The sequence below is a fragment of the Amblyomma mixtum genome, chromosome 8, assembly GCF_055824585.1.
Source record: "Amblyomma mixtum isolate Tamu chromosome 8, ASM5582458v1, whole genome shotgun sequence".
NCBI classification, from domain to species: domain Eukaryota; kingdom Metazoa; phylum Arthropoda; class Arachnida; order Ixodida; family Ixodidae; genus Amblyomma; species Amblyomma mixtum.
Window position 1 is genome coordinate 123,809,951 of NC_143019.1, and position 17,915 is coordinate 123,827,865.

Here is a 17,915-nt window from a genome sequence, read left to right on the forward strand (position 1 = left end):
GTTGGGCCACCAAGGTCACTGGACAACACGGCATCATCACAACCTGCCCTCCGGATAGAAACAAACCGCCCACCGTGGCAGGTGGCAGTTAAATTAATGACTGGTCGCTCGGGAAGAGCAACCCGGGTTGCACAAGGCCGCAAAAGGGTGCCGCTACCTGCGCATTATCATGAAAGCACGTCTTCTGCGAATACCGTTGCAAGAGCGGGCCTTCAAGAAACACACACACACAAAAAGACTACACAGATAATGGCGAAGACTATGGCGCAGAGAATAGAAGTAATGCTTATACAAGAAAACGCAACCTGGTTGATGCTCGCCGCGTTGCGTGTGAATAGTGCTCGTTTTCCTCCGTTGCTGTAATGTCATAATGTCATAGCTACCACCATGACCTGTGGGCTGGTTGTTCATTGCGCCATTTAATTTGAAGTCTCGTGAGATTACGGAAAAACAAAGAAACCACACTAAATTTATTTAAAAGCAAAACTTGAAGCGGACATTTTTCAGCACGTGGTTTCAATATCTGCATGAACACTTTGCATTAAACTGAATGATAAAAATCTAGTTCACATATCCTGCGATCTAAATCGGGTACGATCTTTGGACAACGGTGTTTTTTTATAGCATGGCCGTACTCAGCTCGAACACCCCTTATTAGCACTAAGGTGCTGGCGGTGCGCCTGTACAGCCGTACTACAGACAATGAATACTATTTTCAGCATTTGCGGTACATGTGCACGTTCTCAACTGGCAGAGTAAAGTAAACAGCCGGCTCGCAGTTCACTCCTTTCCAAAATGTTCTTCGCGGTAGGCAGCCATGCAAGCATGATGCAAATTTCAAAAACCGACAAAATGCAGGTTATACCTGAAACCGAAATACAGTTAAAACTACTAAGGGCTGCCTTGATTCTTTGGCACGCTGCTTTTGTTCCCATACACTGGAAACCTAATGCATAAAATGCAAGAAATATAGTCGTAACACCTCGCAGCACTTCTGCTTAGCTGCACGAAACTGACGGACTACTTCGCGCTTCTAGTGTGCAGTTCGCAAGCATAAGAGCGCACCCCGAACATGAAGGTGTCGACCTCTTCTCTGATGCCTTCCTCAGTGAAGTTGTTCTTGAAGTGTTCCAGCAGAAGCAGATCCATGAAGGGACGGGCTTTCTTGCGTGCCCCTTCCGAGCTGTCGTCTTCGAGGCTGATCAGGCCACTGTCCACTTCCTTGCGGAGCTCTTGCTTACGCTCGGCTATCACCTGCAGCAGGGCACCGGGAAAATCGATATACAGGCAGAAATTGAACTGTAGACATATATGTACTCCACTCAGAGGGCATTCTTTATTACATAATTTGAAGACGCCGAGAAAAAGGGTTCTCTGCAGATATTTAATGTATCTTTTACAACGATAGGTGTTATACGAAGCCCTCCCCTTCAGATAAGGTCGTGAACCACCAACAACAGCCACGTGAAATCAGGTATTATCACGCGAACAGCGCCGCCCAGGTGACTAGAGCCAGACACGTAACCGTTCGTCTATTTCGGTTGTTGTGGTCGCGAATGCTGACACAAAGTCAGTGGGTTTTGGCTCCGCTGTTCGTCTCAGCCTTTAGCATACGCCACGCAGCAGCACATCGGCAGGTTCCTCTGAGCTTAGCGCTTTGAGTATTGGAGCGTAAACACGTTATTTTTCTGAATTTTCAACCTTAAAGAATCAGAATGTGTTTCATGGGCCAGATTTTTTTTTTCGTTCCGCTGGAGTGTCGACTACGCAGAAAGCGCTGTTTCCTTTCCTTGCAACGCGCGAAGCTACACACGGATAGACATTTCGGCTAGTTGGTGCGTGTTCATGCTGAAAAAACATCGCTAAGGACGGGACAAGAAAGCGACAATAGGACGACTGTTCTTCGCGTTGTTTCTTTCTTGCCCCGTCCTTTGCGATGTTTTTTTTTTAAGCAGCGCGCGAAGCTAAGCTGCTGCAGCGTCTTCGAAACCATACAGCGGGAATACCTGAAAGAGACGCGAAAGCCAGGAATTCGTGCTTAGTTCCCTGAAGGATGCAGTAGGAACATGGTCGGTGTCGTGCGGAATGTTATAATATGAAAATAATATATCATAAGGTTAAATATTTAACATCAATAATTAAAATAACAACAAATGCTGGCGACAGTGCAGCCGATAATAGATAATCGCATCTGATGCTTTTATTATTAGCTGAAAGTCTTCCTGGCCTCTCAATACTCTTTTATTCATTTTGAGAATGAGAGAATTTCCAGCGCAAAATGGTTGGGAGGTTGTGGTTCAAGTGTAAATCGGAGCGACAGTGCAAATGTGTGGCAGCGGTCATTCCAAAGATTGAAAAGGCAGTTATAAAGAGAGACCTAATATCTTAATCTGGTGAAGGTACCGGAGAGTGGAAGTACCGAATTACGCAAGAAAACAAAAACTAAAGGGACACTTCACCTCCGCTTTAAACGCTACGAAGCGATAGCGTTAATGGCTATCTTCAGTAGTTTCCCCTTACACATAGTCACCGTTCTTCACGCATAGTCACAGGTAAGATTACTCAAAACATTGGTAAGGCCAAAATTACAATATGCAGCACCCATCCGGAGCCCCCACTAAGCATATCTAATCGATGCTCTTGAGCCGTCCAAAATTGCGCCGCACAATTGATTCACTCCCACTATTCATACTGGGACAGTGCGCCGCGCGTCTCCGGAGGGTCGCTATCTCCGGCGACATCTTCCCTTTGTGGGACCCCGGAGGCGCTTGAACAACAGACTGCATGGCGGCAGCAATTGTCGTGTGTCGAGGTTCAAGTCTCATTAGGGGTTTGAAGGCGGACAGCCCGGCCGTCGGCTTTATTCGCGCGCCGACACGAATTAAACTGGTCAAGCACAACCCGCAAAAGTAACAGAGGCGCCGAGGCTGCGAGGAGGGCTAGAGAGACACCCCAGCCTGGAAAGAAGGATCACCAGAATGGACAGAAAATAAAACAAAATGATAAAAGCTGGTCAGTGGGGTGACGAGCAATGCCCGAGACGGCACCAGCGGCTGTCGGTCCTCCGGCGCCCCAAACGAAAGCTGAGCCTTAGCGAACGAACAAGGGCCACAGTCCCTCCTTTCCTTTTGACGATGACTCCGGCGCCAACGCAGCGGCATGTAAGCTTGGGAACCCCAGCATCTGCATCGCCTACTCGATAACATGTATATCTTGAATATACCGGCTTTGTTCCAACTAGGTTAAAAAGGGTCTCTTTGCGTCTCCGTCCTTCGTGTACCCGAGCAATATGTTCGGTCATCACAATACGAAGTCAGTGTGTCATCCTTGAAATCACATCCCCACTTACGAAGCCTTTCTCGCCGTGGCCGCGCCGCTATCCTATCTTTTTTTTCGCAAATTTTATTACAACTTATTCGGTCATGCATCATACATCTGCGCACCTCCACCACGCATATCTCATCCCACTGGTCATCCCATTCAAATTACTTGTCCGCGCGCTCGAACCGTAAGTTTCTCCACCTCCTTCTTGCCAGAAGGCTGTGCCAGCCTAGAACGCTCCAACTTTTATGTGATATCCCGAAAGAGGCCTTTAAAATGGGTAAGTGAAATGAAACACTCATGTATTTATCACAACACAGTTTCCACATTCTTTTCTTTGAATTCTCCCAACTTGCAGTTTACGCATGTAACATTCCTTCTATATACACACGCAATGATTAGTACTCACTGCACTACCCACTATCACGTGGCCACAAAGGAGCGCTGCATCTGAAAGCAGGTTCCGCACTGAGGAAACTTCGTACTGCTCGCGCCAGCTGTTGAGGCGGCGGAGTACATAAGAACGCGGAGCTTTTTCCCCCAAAGGATTTTCCTCCCCTCTACTAGCGCGCCGCTGAGCGACCAAGCCTACCATTGGACGAGGCGCCGTGGTCCCATGATAGCGCGCGGTTTTTGAAACGAAAAGCTTCACTAGGCTAGTCAACACCGGGTCTGGCGTGCGCCGTGATCAATTTTAGCCACAGCGGCGCATGCGCGAGTTCGCCGCGCGATGTCGCTGAAGAGGCGCACGTGGTCGGCGGAGCCGCCGCCGAGCGCGAACCGGAACAGGAGTCGAACCCGAAACCGGAACTGAACCCGAATTTTTACCCGGAACCGGAGCCGAACCGAACTCATAATTTTTTCGCCATCTTGGAACTGAACCCGAACCGGAACAATTCAAAGGAACCGCTCCGAACCGGTTCGGGACTCGGTTCAGCCCTACTTTTTCAACCGGGCATACATTTTTTTTTCAGACAAAAATATATTGGTTTGGTTTGATTTATGGGGTTTAACGTCCCAAAGCGACTCAGACTATGAGAGACGCCGTAGTGGCGGGCTCCGGAATTTCGACCACCTGGGGTTCCTTAACATGCACTGATATCGCTCAGTACACGGTCCTCTAGAATTTCTCCTCCAAAGAAATTCCAGCCGCCGCGGCCGGGATCGAACCCGCGTCTTTTGGGTCAGCAGCCGAGCACCATAACCACTGAGCCAGCGTGGCGACCCGACAAAAATATATGGTTGGTTTATGGGGTTTAACGTCCCAAAGTGACTAAGGCTATGAGAGACGCCGTAGTGGAGGGCTCCGCAAATTTCGACCACCTGAGGTTCTTTAGCGTGCACTGACATAGCACAGTACATGGGCCTCTAGAATTTCTCCTCCTAAGAAATTCAACCGCCGCGGCCGGGATCGAACCCGCGTCTTTCGGGTCAGCAGCCGAGCACCATAACCACTGAGCCACCGCGGCGGCGACAAAAATATATAGTCTAGCGCGTAGGTTTACCTATCCGAAGCTGTCTGCGCTAGAAAGTGCGAAAATGGCACCCAGTATATGCGACCACACAATTGAATGAAGTGTGGTTTCTGGGAAGAAACCTAATTGACGCTTGTATAATATACTGGCATCACTTCTAAAGCATTAATTAAATAATTTATTTATTTATTTGCAGGGCCGGAGCATTACAAAGAGGAGTGGGTAGTAATAAGAAATATAGAAGAACAATATTGGTGCAGCGAAATTACAATATATAATCGCTCACAACATTTTTAAGTAACTCGGGAATTTGTAACGCATGCGAAGGAACCGGGAGGGTGGTTACATTCTTTAGCTGTTTTGGAGATGAATGAGAAAAAAAATTTGTATGCTTATCAAGGTTAAGCCCAGTGGATGGGAAGCATGTCCTTAGCGTTTGGAGGCGTCTTGACCGCATACACGCCCGGCGCAAAGACGCTGGCGCGGTTGCGGGCACAGAGACTGACGCGACGGCGGGCGCGCGCCGCCTCATCCCTGGCGTTACGTCACATATCACGTGGTGCAGCGGTGGTGGCGCCGCCGCTGCGTCGCGCGCGACGGCGCGAACCGAAGCGTGGAGGCCTCCGCCGGGCGACGTCCGAGAGCGCGATATGAGGCCCCATCTGCAGCCGGTGTGACGTCATCACGTGACGTCACATCATGTGATCTCCCTTCAAGGTCAATGGTGGCCACCGCCGGGAGGCGACCGACGGCGCGATATGAGGCCCCATCTGCAGCCCGTGTGACGTCATCACGTGACGACATGTCACGTGACCTACTTGAAGGTCAATGGTGGCCACCGCCGGGCGTCGCGCGAAGGCCCGAAACCTACGTTAATATGCTTCGCATAAAAATGAATGTTGGTGCGACTGCTTGGCTCTTCAACCTTGAACTGATGGTCGCTGTGTGAAGAAATATAGGAAGGCGGCAGAAGTAGCGAGTCTCTGAGATGAGGGTTATAAAAGTAGATTTTAAGAAACAGACGTAAACAACGTAAACGTAAATAGATATAGACATAAACAGATATTGCACGTCAGGTTTAAATGAAAACTTGAGTTATTACTTCTACCCATTCATATGTTTGTGCATGGTTGTAATCAAATTGTTAGCACTGATCTAACTTAATTAAAGTTTATAGACACCACTTTTTTGCTTGCATGTTTCCTTTCAAACGACGCTTTCGACATTGGTGCTCATGGAGCACCCCGTGGTTTCGCCTACGGCCAACAAATAAATTATATTTGAATTTCTTCTTGACGCTGCTCTGGTTTTATCAACAGAACGATGGCTCTGACGTGTAGTGTAATTCAGGTCACATTAAGCACGAAAAAAACGGTAATATTACTGCTAATATGTAGTTTGTTGTAATACTAGCCTATGAAGCGCGATGGTTTAAGTGCAGTAGTGGCTCAAAAAAACGCATCAGCGTTTATATCACATTTGTTTCGCGCCTTACGTGACCTAAAGTTCAACTACACGTTATAGCATCGTTCGGTTGATGAAACCAAGACCGAAACAGCATAGGAAAATAAATTCTTTTCTGAATTATTCAGCAGCCATAGGCGAATGCCTCACGGTGATACAGGTATTCTATTATCTAGTTCATCATTATAAAGAATAAAAGACGCAACAAATATAGTTGTGCATGGTACTTTAAACACCTACTGAGAATACCTTCCCGTTCTTTGCGTCATTTACCACAAATTTATGAAACAGCGCGACGACCCAACAACGTTGTGGTGATAGATTTTGAAGAAAGGAATTGGCGCAGTAACTGACTCACTTTTCGATGGACACCTCAACCGCGCCGTAAGGGAAGGGAGGAAGGTGGGAGTCAAAGAGCAGAGCTCCTTAATAATTTGGACCAATTAGAGACCGTTAACCTGCACTGACACCCCACAGCACACGGGCACCTTGTGCGTTTCGCCCCCTTCGAAATCCGCCGGGTTCGAACCCGGGTACATCGAATAAGTAGCCAAGTGCCCTAAAGTCTGAGCCACTTCAGTAGGTAATGCAACATTCACTTTTTAAGCGCTCGTTGTCTCAGACAGCTGACGACACTGAGACTAGGGCGACAGAAAGGTAGTCCCAACAATCTGCCTCACATGTGGGCGATGGGGGGAGGGGGGACGGTGAAGGTTGTTGAAAGTGCATTTCTGCCAGTCAGTGCCCGGATGTGCGCCCACCGGGGTGTGGTGTCCTTCAAGGGTGGAGGCTGCGCGCACGCACGCGCACACACGCACCCCCCCCCCCCCCCCCCCAAACTCAGTGTGGTTATTTTTGGTAAAGGAGGCTATAATGCTAACGGAGTGAAAAAAACTAAAGCAGTATTCATACTTCAAGTTGGATTCGTACTAGCGGCGGCGCAACAGAAAAGCTCCGTTTAGAGATGCCTTAGGCTACTCGGCCATGTCCTAGGCTTCTTGTTATCTTGGTTGCGTGACATATTATGAACCTTTCTGACCCTCCTTGTGCTTCGCTTGATCTCGTCGAATTCAAAGATCTCGGTAGAAGTCCTTGCACCACCAAGACTCCCTTACTCCGGCCGCACATCAAAATTCCGGAACCAGTGAGGAGGCCGAACTAGCACAGCATATTCCTCCTGCGGTAAAGAGCCCTGTTCTCTGAACAGTGACTTCGTTGAACGCGGCAGTTTTGCGTGTTCATACATCATGCGGGTTTTCCACGCGCTAAGTGGTCCTTAAACACAGAGTTCGCACCGAATTCCGAAGCCTTCCATCGCAGACAGAAATGTTGTAGTGAAGTGCATGATCTGAATGTATTCTTTAACAGACTGCTGAATAATGTGAAAAAAAGCACATCATCACGACAAAAAAAAAATCATTTTGTGGCTCAATGATTTCTCGTTGCTCGCACAGGTAGCAGTTCAGTGACCAAGGCACAAACGTCTCCTTGGTGCGAAGGTGCGGCCTAACGCGTAATGCCCATGTTTGAAGCGTAAAAAAGGTTTTACCGGCCATCTGAATCTACATTCGAACCCATTTATAACGAACCTGACGGTCACGTGGACTCCGTTCGTTATATCCGATGCTCGTAGTAAGTTGACTCTCCGTATAACAGCCAAAAATACTAAGACTGCTAAAAGTGCCTTTACTTCTTATAGAACTGCGTTCTGCGCGCCTGCTTGTGCAAAGCAGAGCCTGCAGCGGCTCTTTGCAGGCTATCTGGGGCAGTCATTTAATCCTCGTCAAGACCCTTACTGTAAACTATCAAATTTAGGGACTGTGCTTAACTAGTTGTGGTTGAAGTATCCACGGCAGCTCGTGGCACGTCGGCCACATAAATAAAATTCCTTTCAGTACTGGAGGGCTCGTACTTGGTGTTCACGTCTCTGTCAGGACACGCGCTTCTGCGCTTTTCTGGTCCGCAGGAACTTAGTTATCCGAGGAAACATCTGGCCAGCTATGGGTCAACGAAGCGTTTTCACAAATCTACATGCCTCTGGCCACGTGTGCTTCGACCTTCTTGCTTCGTTCCTGGGCTCATGCAGCGACGAAAGTAGCACAGCGCTCCTGGCGCCGAGTGCATGAGTTGCAGCGCCCGCTCTGTGATGCTGCCTGAACTTGGTAGCAGAGCAAAAGATGGAGCCGACTGGGCAGGCAATGCATACCACGTGACCAGCATGGCTGTAAGGCTTTCAAAATTCTCAAATCACTGCTGTTAGTTGATCCATGACCATGGTCAGTAGCCCCGCTTTCGGCGATGTCCCTTTACGACGCGCACCGCGCTTCTTCTTCCACCTGGGATGCTTTGGCCAGGCAACGAACACGCAGGAAATGATTGCCCTTGTAGGCCATCGACGCGGGCTTGGCCGGCGGTTACTTACTGCTTCAATACAGTTATACCATACCGTTAACGCGTTTACGCTACCGTTTACAGTGTTTCCAGGCGCCGGACTTTCCGGTTAGCGCTGCGCACTGCAGTGCCCCCTTTTATTGCATTTTCGGGTCGACATATTCTTTCCTGGGCAGTGTCGTGAAGGTTGAGAGACGCTCTGTCATATCCGCGCTTACTGGAAGCACAACCTCTTCAACTCCAGGGGTAGTTTACGGCGTCTCCTCGTTCGCTATAACCGAGTGGTGTGGCCAAAGGTTTTGGTTGTATATGTGACGAATTGCCATTGCCCTTATGCATATTTTGACGGTAACACCGTACCCGTTCGTAATAAGCAAGCGTATATCTGCGGCCGTTATAAGTGGGCTCGACTACATCCGCTGAATTCGCTTTAATACACATGTGTAAAAAACGCTAGGTAAGGCTGCAGTATGGGTAGAGGAAGCAATGACCCATCACAACCTTAGTAATTTGCCATGTGGAGGGGTCGTACAGGTATCCGAAGGAAAAGTGAATAGTGAGAAACCCGAATGTATTAGCAGAAAGTTCTCTCACGACTATGTCGAGAAAAGACAGACGAGCACTTATTCGCCTATTTAGCACAGTGGCCAGAAAGGGGTTGTTTTCTAGTTTTGAAAATAAATCCCCTTAAACAAGTTGGTGGACAAATGGTGCACGCCTGATTCACCAGACTCTATTAAGGGCCCAAAAGATCTGTAGACACAAAGGCTCTCTTTGATAGCGCCCCATAAAAAGTTAAAAAAAAATTCTATGTAATGCAAGCATACCTTCTTAGAAGCAGAATGCTGTATTTACAAGTATGATGCAACGCAATATCCCAACGAAGATGTCACCAATTTGCATCCGTGCAGAAAAGAAGCGTTGTCAACCCATCCAAGAGTGTATTTTTTATCACACTCTTTTTGTCAGAACAAAAGATGTCGGCGTCATCATAACAAGCTAAAGTTGTAATTTATCCCTGTACTAGTGAGAAGCCACAATTAGCTGCGTTTTTGAAGATACTGGGCTAAAGGGGCTCGAGATGTATAACACGACTAACAAAGGCGATATCGAAGAGATGATTTTAAAAAAAAATGTTTGGTAAGCTCTGGATAGGGACAGCCAGTGCTCCCAAAAGGCTCTCGTTGGGTGGGGGATGAGCGGTTGAAGGGTTCTCGCATATTTCCGTACCATGTAGGAAAGGAGGGGGTGGAGGGGGTGCGCACGAGAAATTCCCGTCTGACACCAGTTTCAGGATGACCAATTACTCGCACGACGGTGTCTCCGGAACTGCTCAAGCTGGTGGGTTTTGTTCCACCGGCTTTTCGCCTTATACCTAATCAGACGGATTGTAGCTTATACAGCCGATATGTTTTAATTTCGATTTCAGTGCATTTTGCGGCTCTTGCCGTAAATATGTCTTTTTACCTCAGACAATAAACAGTGGGCAAAATGAGAGCATATCTCATTACAGAAACTTTTGCATTTTTTATTTTATATACCGATGCGCCAGAAAAAACTAAACAGCATAAAAAGGTTGACTAAAACCATCTACGTTCTTAATTTTTTTGTCCTGAACCCGTTTGAACCGCTTCAATGTGGTCCGAACCGGTTTGAACCGGAACGGAATGTCGCTCTGGAGCCGAACCCGGAACTGAACCCGAAAGGTGTAAACCCGAACCTGAACCGAACCCGAAAATTTCCGGTTCGACATACCGAGTGTGCATCGGCGCACGCTCGGCTTCCCCGTATGACACTACTTGCAGCCGCGTGTTTACCACAGTTGCTACGCATGCGGAAGGATGGCTATATAACGCGCTTGCCTACACCGTTATCGTGGTGCTCCCAGTGCATTGTGCGCGAACTCCGACAGCCATGATGTCACACAAAGCATAACTGCAGCTTTTCGCTTGTATACCCAGGCTTAACCAGAGCTAAGCCACTTACAATTTCTCGCTCCGCAAAGGAAAAAATGCTGTGGCTTAGCTTGGTTAAGCCCGGTAATTGCGAAAGCAATATCCGTAGCTGCGCCATGGTTCAGCTGGTAGTGTAGCTGGTGGTGGTGCTTGTGGTTAGACTTGTGGTGATGCATCGGTTATACAATCCAATCCAATCAAATCCAATCCAATACAATATGCTAATATGGTAGCTACCGGCCTCGCTATGCGACGGGCTGAAAGTGCAACTAGTATTGCTTTCGCAATAATATCCGTAGCTACGCCATGGTTCAGCTGGTAGTGTAGCTGGTGGTGGTGCTTGTGGTTAGACTTGTGGTGATGCATCGGTTATACAATTCAATCCAATCCAAACCAATTCAATCCAATTCAATCCAATCGAATCCAATCGAATCCAATATGCTGATATGGTAGCTACCGGCCTCGCTACGCGACAGGCTGAAAGTGCGAGTAGTATTGCTTTCGCAATAAGAAGGAAAGAACTCAGGAGTGGCGGTTACGTCACATTTTTTGAAGCCTGCTCTCCCCTGCGTGCCCGCTACTTGGCCGCCATCTCAGTGCGCTTGCGCATGCGCAGCAGGCATGTTCAGACGACGACGCTACGCTCAGCGTTACTATTGGCTTCGCCGTCGGCCGAAGTCTCCGAGTAGTCCTTGCGAAAGCGTGTGACTTCCAGCGCACTTTTTGGCGTGCAGCTGGGATAGTGAGAGCCTGTCCTGAGTTTTCCTTCCTCCATGTCGGGAGCGGATGCCAGCGCCATTCCCCGGTATAAAAGCATGACTCGTTTTGTTTTGGTCAACAGACATTTTGGCGAAGGAGTTTCGCCACCATTTACGGCGTTTACGATTTGCTGCGATGCTGATGTTGTGTTGTGTTCAGGGGTTCAGCAGCAGAAAAGGCAACAGGAGAAGACTTTTTGGTATTCCACCCGGGAAAACCAACGCAGCGCGAGGAAAGGTTTGTCTGCACGGTATAGGCTGTGCAAACTTCGATAGTGTGCTAGGCCCATCCCTTTATAGGGTATATGGCAGTTCTCGAGCAGTAAGTCGTGCTTTTTTAGGTAGATTTGGTGTGAAGCGCGCGCAACTACAGCCTTTAATTGAGTAAACTGCGTTCTGCATGGTTGTAGTTGCACTCGTTCGTCTGCATGATACGAAAGCCGAACTCTGTTGTCTGAGGCCCACCGTACACGCTGCTTCTCTGTAGGTCTAGCTTTGATGTTGCGCGCATCACACGGCGTATTCGGTTTGTTGTAGTTGGTCTTGTTCACAGGCTCAGCTCGAAAGTTGCGCTTCATGTTGCTTGAGTCCCGTCGTTCACACTGCTCGCTATACAAGTGTATCTTTGACCTTGCCCGCATTACTGCACGTATTTGGTTTTCAGCAGCTGAACATCTTTGCTCCCGACCTCGAAATTAAAGCTGTATTTCTGGCTGCTTCAGCCGCCGCTGTTCATACTGGTTGCGGTGCAGGTATAGATTTGATGTTGGGGTATTGCTGAACGTATTTCTTCTGGCGGTGTTGTCATCAATGTAGGCCGTTACTGTCCCTAGGCACGATATAACGGCCGCTACCTATACGGTGCGCCGCATCTGCCTGCACAGTATTTGAGAATGCAAACGAGAACCTCCGCTAAACATATTCACAAACTGTGTTCAAGGCCGTCATCGCTGCCGCTTAATACGCGTGCAAATATGCCTAGTTGTAACTTTTGTAACATGAATAGGTGGCGCAAAAATACGCCCTATGGGCGCGCGCAGTCACCGAAACCACTGTCAACATTTTTAAAGCTGTTATTGCTGTGTGTACGGCGTACTGGCGTGTTAACAGCTGTGCATGTTAACAGTGTGCATGTTGTCGGGTCATTTCAACGTTAGCCTCTGACGTACCCGCGCTATAGCTACTTCTGTACAATCGCCAAGCTTTCCTGAGAAGAAAATAAATTTGAGACGAGTGGCAGCTGCGGACTTAATAGAATGACCGGTTGAACTAGCAAATGCACCGTTCAGGAAAGAATAATTTGTGAAAACATCAACCCTCCACCCGTTCGAATAACGCCATGCAGTCTAGCACGTCTGTCTCTAACAAAAGCAAACGATAAAAGTCCGCATCCAGCGCTTATGTCCCGCCACTTCTTTTTGGCGACGTTAAACACAGAATGATATTCGGCAAAAGGTGCCGTAAAAATAAACAGCACTCCTACAATATCCACTATAGTAGAATTTACATTTGAGCTAGTTGGTATAGCATCATGAAAAAAATAGTGCACTCAGGACCACAGACAAGATTGGTTGGTTGGTTTATAGGGTTTAACGTCCCAAAGCGACTAAGGCTATGAGAGACGCCGTAGTGGAGGGCTCCGGAAATTTCGACCACCTGGGGTTCTTTGACGTGCACTGACATCGCACAGTACACGGGCCTCGAATTTCTCCTCCAAAGAAATTCAGCCGCCGCGGCCGGGATCGAACCCGCGTCTTTCGGGCCAGCAGCCGAGCACCATAGCCACTGAGCCACCGCGACGGCACCCCACAGACAAGAAAGACGAAACAACACAAGCGCTTGTGTTGTTTGGTATTTCTTGTCTGCCTTCCTGCGTGCGCTGTTTTTTCCATTAGAATGTCCACTATACTGTGGCGATCTCCCTCGCGCAGGCCACTGCCACAGTGTACGCCGCAAACGAAACGACCGCAGTGCAAACAGATTCTATGCGCAGTGCAACGTAGGCAGGTGCCGTTATTAGATTACAAATTTTTTTCACCTCCGTGGCCATCACCTCGCTTCATCCGACCAAACGAAGGCATAAAGTGATAACGCAATATGGCGCGCGGTCTACTGCGCGCCAAAGGGCTTGCTCTGCGAGCTTCCGCTAGCTAAACCTTGCCTAGCTGCCACTACCGTCAACGCCCGGCACGAGCATGTCTTTCCTGAATCATTCAAAACAGACTGCATTGTCCTCATTTGCAAAACGTGCCCTTTGACGACATGTCCAGCACATTGGCGCCCTATAATTCTATTAAATTCCGATCACAGCCTATTAGCAAAGTTACTAGTTCGTCGTCTACGGGCTCTCCTCCCGTCTGTCATTTCCTGACGTCAGGTTTGCTCCATCCAAGGTCTTGATATACATAGCGTTGCATCAATACACGTTTGAAAGAGCATGCAAATAATCTGGAAGCTAACAAATCTAATAATCGAGTTGACCATGTTCGAGACTGCCAATCTTGTTTTCCCTCATAATGGCCTCATTGCCTTACTGTGATATCCTCTACAAACACCCGTCCCGATTAACACGTGAGATTATGGAAGCATATCACATGAGGAAAAAAACAAGTTTATGCGTCAGTAAGCTATCTCATTCATTATATGACAGTGAGGTTGCATACCTCGATGCCACGTAGAAACATGGGTTTTGTCTGTGTACTAGCTGATAAGTTGGCCACTTTTTCTATGAAATCGTACTGCTTTCCTTGAGTAAATTTCAGTTGTGAGTCAGCGCTTGTCCTGTGTTTTCTTCTACTTTGTCTGCGTCGTTGCGCTGTTGGCCTTCAAGATATACATAGTTTATCATGTGTAACGGGAGATATTCTACAGTATACTATCTCGCTTCAACAAGGGTTCTTACAGGAGCAATCAGCGATGAGGAGAAACTCCGCACAGAGTTCAAGTTGAGCAGTGCTCTGGGATTCCACTCTGATGAGAAGATTCTTGTGGTTCTATAAGCGTCTGTAAGGCTCTTGCGCGGGAGTACTACCGTACCTTGCGCGTGAAACCGTGCAGCGTGTTGAGGCACTTTGCGGACTCCCTGCCCATGGGGGTCAACCTCTATATGAAGTCCACCTGGAGGACAGGCCTGAAGATGCGTTCCACGATCAGCTCACCAATTCTGGAAGAGACAGAGGAGGGCGCTATGAATAGGGAGTAAAGCAAAATAAAAGCGCAACGGCGAAGTGCTGCGCCAGCGGCTATGAAGCCTGCCTTGCTGACCCGTGTCAATTACATGCAACGTCAAAACGGCTGCTGGAGAAAATTTTACATATAAAGGCACCGCAGCAACCAACAGGTCTTGGATGTGAATGAAAACATGGCCGTTCCGAAACGGCCTTATCTTCTTGTAACAATGGCCAAAAGGAAAGTGCCTCTACTTATTTGTGCGACTAAATATTTACTTTCTGGACTCACTGCCGTGCTTTGCAAACAGAGGTCGACGGGTGACAACATAACGGCCTCTTTGATTACGTGTCATGATGCCGGGCAGACCTCAAGAAGGAAATTGTAATTCAAGAGCTCCGCTCTAACTTTAACAGCTGGAACCACCCCATTTCGTCACTCCAAACAAGGCAGGTAAGCCAGGACTGCCTATCAATATTTTTAAATCGTAAACTCGACTTCTCGGAGTTCAATTTTTGCATAGAAATGGAGCCATTTTAGTACTCTCTGTTGTTTACCATTTGTTAACACTATTGAGAAGTTGCTACACCTTTTGCTGGGTTCACAATGTTAAGCTTGCTGGGTTTACAAGTACCCACTGAGAATGGCGCCTTTTTTCTCGACTCTCCGAGAGGGCTGGATTTCCTTTCGGGAATTTGAGCGTCCGTGAAAGCCAGATGACTTCAAAATTTAATGTTGCTGCAGTAAGGGTTTATAACGTAGATGCAGAACACGTCGAAATGATAGAGATGAGCCACGGGCAGTGTGAGAGGGATCATGTAATTGGAAAAAAAACTGCAAAGCGGCCAGAAGGAATCGTCGAGACTGCAGAGATTGAATGTCGAGCATGGGATCTTGCTACATTTTTTTCCGCTGCCCATTGCTTCACACGCGCTAGCAGCGACGAAGAAGCACTTGAGTGAAGTCAGAGTCTGTGAAAGAGTCTGTATATAAAATAACTGCCCAATCTTCTCTCCAAACAATGAATGTCCTGTGCTTCCTTCTCTTATTGTGTGCCAGGGCGTCCTCTGAAACCGGCGCTTACCGATGGAAGGACGAAACGAAAGCAAGAAAAGAAGTTGTTGGTACGCGTAAGTACACTTAAGTATGAAGCGGAAGAGTTCTGCGACTGACGTTTATGATGCAGAATGTAGCTCAAAGAAAACGCGATAGACATAACGAGGAAGACAGGTGCTAACTTGCAACTGAGGTTTATTGCTGAATGCACGCAATTATACGATGAAAAACATGAAACAAACGAGTCCTCTCGGGAGCCGAGTCAAAGGATAAACAGGTTCTTTGAAACCGAAGCAGTGACCAAGTGGTACAGCATTCGCCTCACAATCGGGAGGTGCTGGGTTCGATCCTAAAGGCCGCCAGGTACCCACCGTTTTTCTGATGGGTCCAATATTTCTACCGGCCAGGTGCTCAGCTCTTCTGGGGTGAAATGCTTGAGACGTGTCTTCGTCCAAACCGTAAAAAAAGCTCTTTTTAACCTTTTACTCGGCTCCCGAGGGTGCCTGTTGTTTCATTGTTTTTCATCGTGCCATTTATAAATTGCGTACATAAAGCCATAAACCTCAGTGTCGAGTTAGTCCTTGTCACTGTCAGCCTGTCTTTAATTCGTGTTTCCTTTGTCCTATATTTTACATCATGAAATTTTAACAGCTCGCTCAACTATCGGCTTTACTAATTCTGAGACTGGCGTTTGATCCTGAACACATTACGCTAACCTGCCGGCCTTCATGGCTTAAGCGTTCACCGTGCTCTCGTTTTCTTAGGTGACACACTGTGCGATGTTGCAAAATATTCTCGCTTAGGACACAAATGTCTTGTTACTAAAAGCGCTTAAATTATAAGTGCGTCGGAATGCTCCAGCGGAATTTGCACAAAATTAATCTTGTGGTAGGTCATGGTGCCTGTAGCCGTAACCAGCCAGCGATAATTGAAAACCTTTTTTGGAATTATCGGGGAAAAAATTTGCGAAGAAAAAGTAGCATGCAACAGTGTTTTTGCAATGGTAAGTGGAAGAAAGTGCAAGTGTTTTGATGTCAAGATCGAGTTATTAGCTGAGCTGAGCACAGGTTTCTCACCAGATGCTTCGAATTCACTCTTTCTTCGAGTGGATCACTTTTAGCTCTCACCTAAGCCTTACCTGTTCACCGCTGCGACGTAAGGGCTGTGCTCGTTGCTCTGAGCAGATATTGTCGTCCCCATGATTGTCTCTGCAATCAGCAAAGGATGGCATTCGTACTACACATTCCGCGAAATAGCATTCGTGCGAAATAACTGACCGCATATGATGTCTAATGTGCAGAGGGTGATCAGAGGCACGACGTCAAACGTCTTCTTCGCGCGAGACAGTTCCGCCAGCTTCGCAACGAGTACCATGGACTCGGAGTTGATGGTGGGCATGAAGTCCTCTAAGATTCGGAAGTGGAAGGACGGCGTGAAGAGACGTCTCCTCGACCGCCATTTTTCTCCGGTGCTGAAAGTAAACGACGACGGTCAACAGATTGTGCACTGTTGCAGCTTTGGGCCAGCTGTCTTCGTGATCGGGACGATCACTCAGTGGCCCGGAAATAAAGTACAAAATCACTAAACTTAAAAATAAACAAATCAACAGAAAACCAAGAAAAACTTAACCGCGTTTGATATTTTTATGTTAAACTAAGCACTTACAGCTTGCATCAAGATTTATTTCCGCTTGAAACGTTTAAACCACGTTGAGAGACTGTAGACTGCATCGCCACCGTGCCGAGCGACACCAAGCAGCAAGCTGCGGCGGGACGCAATAAAGATTATGGCCTCCGAGATCACCCTCTCGCGCGAGCAACAGGTAATCTCGGAGGCCATGGAAAAAGTGCGCGATCGGGCTCGGCGAAGGTGGCGAAGGCGGCGGTAAGCCGAGTGCAAAGACTGAGCGGTCTTTGCACCGGCTCGCCTGCTCTTCGAAACGTCAAGCACGAACATCGGAATAACGCAGAACCATCTATGCGCCGTGATTTACAACATGTTTATTCCGCGGCGGCAACTCTCTACTGATTGCTAGGCGCGTCTCCTTGACGTTGTCTTAAGCTCAGCGTGTTAGAAGCAGTTCTAGAAAACATCTTTCTACAGATGCTTCACAGAAGCTTCTCAACAAACGCCTTACTGCAGATGTTTAAGAGACGTCACAGAGGAAACGTCTTGTTCTCGACATCTATGAGAAGTTTGAATGCAGCGCAAGATGTTTGTAGGCATTTAGAGCTGTTCCGAGACGTTTGTAAGACGTTTTGTGTTTGGTGGGAAGGGCTAGAAAAACGAAGTTACAGGCAGTGAAAAGGACGAAGCGCTCACGCTAA

At 47.8% G+C, this 17,915-nt stretch overlaps 1 pseudogene across 1 annotated transcript in view; it reads right to left on the reverse strand.

Annotated features, from left to right (window-relative positions):
- LOC149334207 (cytochrome P450 4c3-like) overlaps positions 1–17,915 on the reverse strand; it is a 78,355-nt pseudogene that overhangs the window by 23,268 nt on the left and 37,172 nt on the right. The window contains exons 5-8 of the transcript XR_016284731.1: positions 16,866–17,059; positions 16,727–16,796; positions 14,401–14,527; positions 1,066–1,254 (exon numbers count right to left, since the gene is read on the reverse strand). The product of XR_016284731.1 is annotated as a cytochrome P450 4c3-like (transcript). The remainder of the gene's footprint in view (positions 1–1,065; positions 1,255–14,400; positions 14,528–16,726; positions 16,797–16,865; positions 17,060–17,915) is intronic.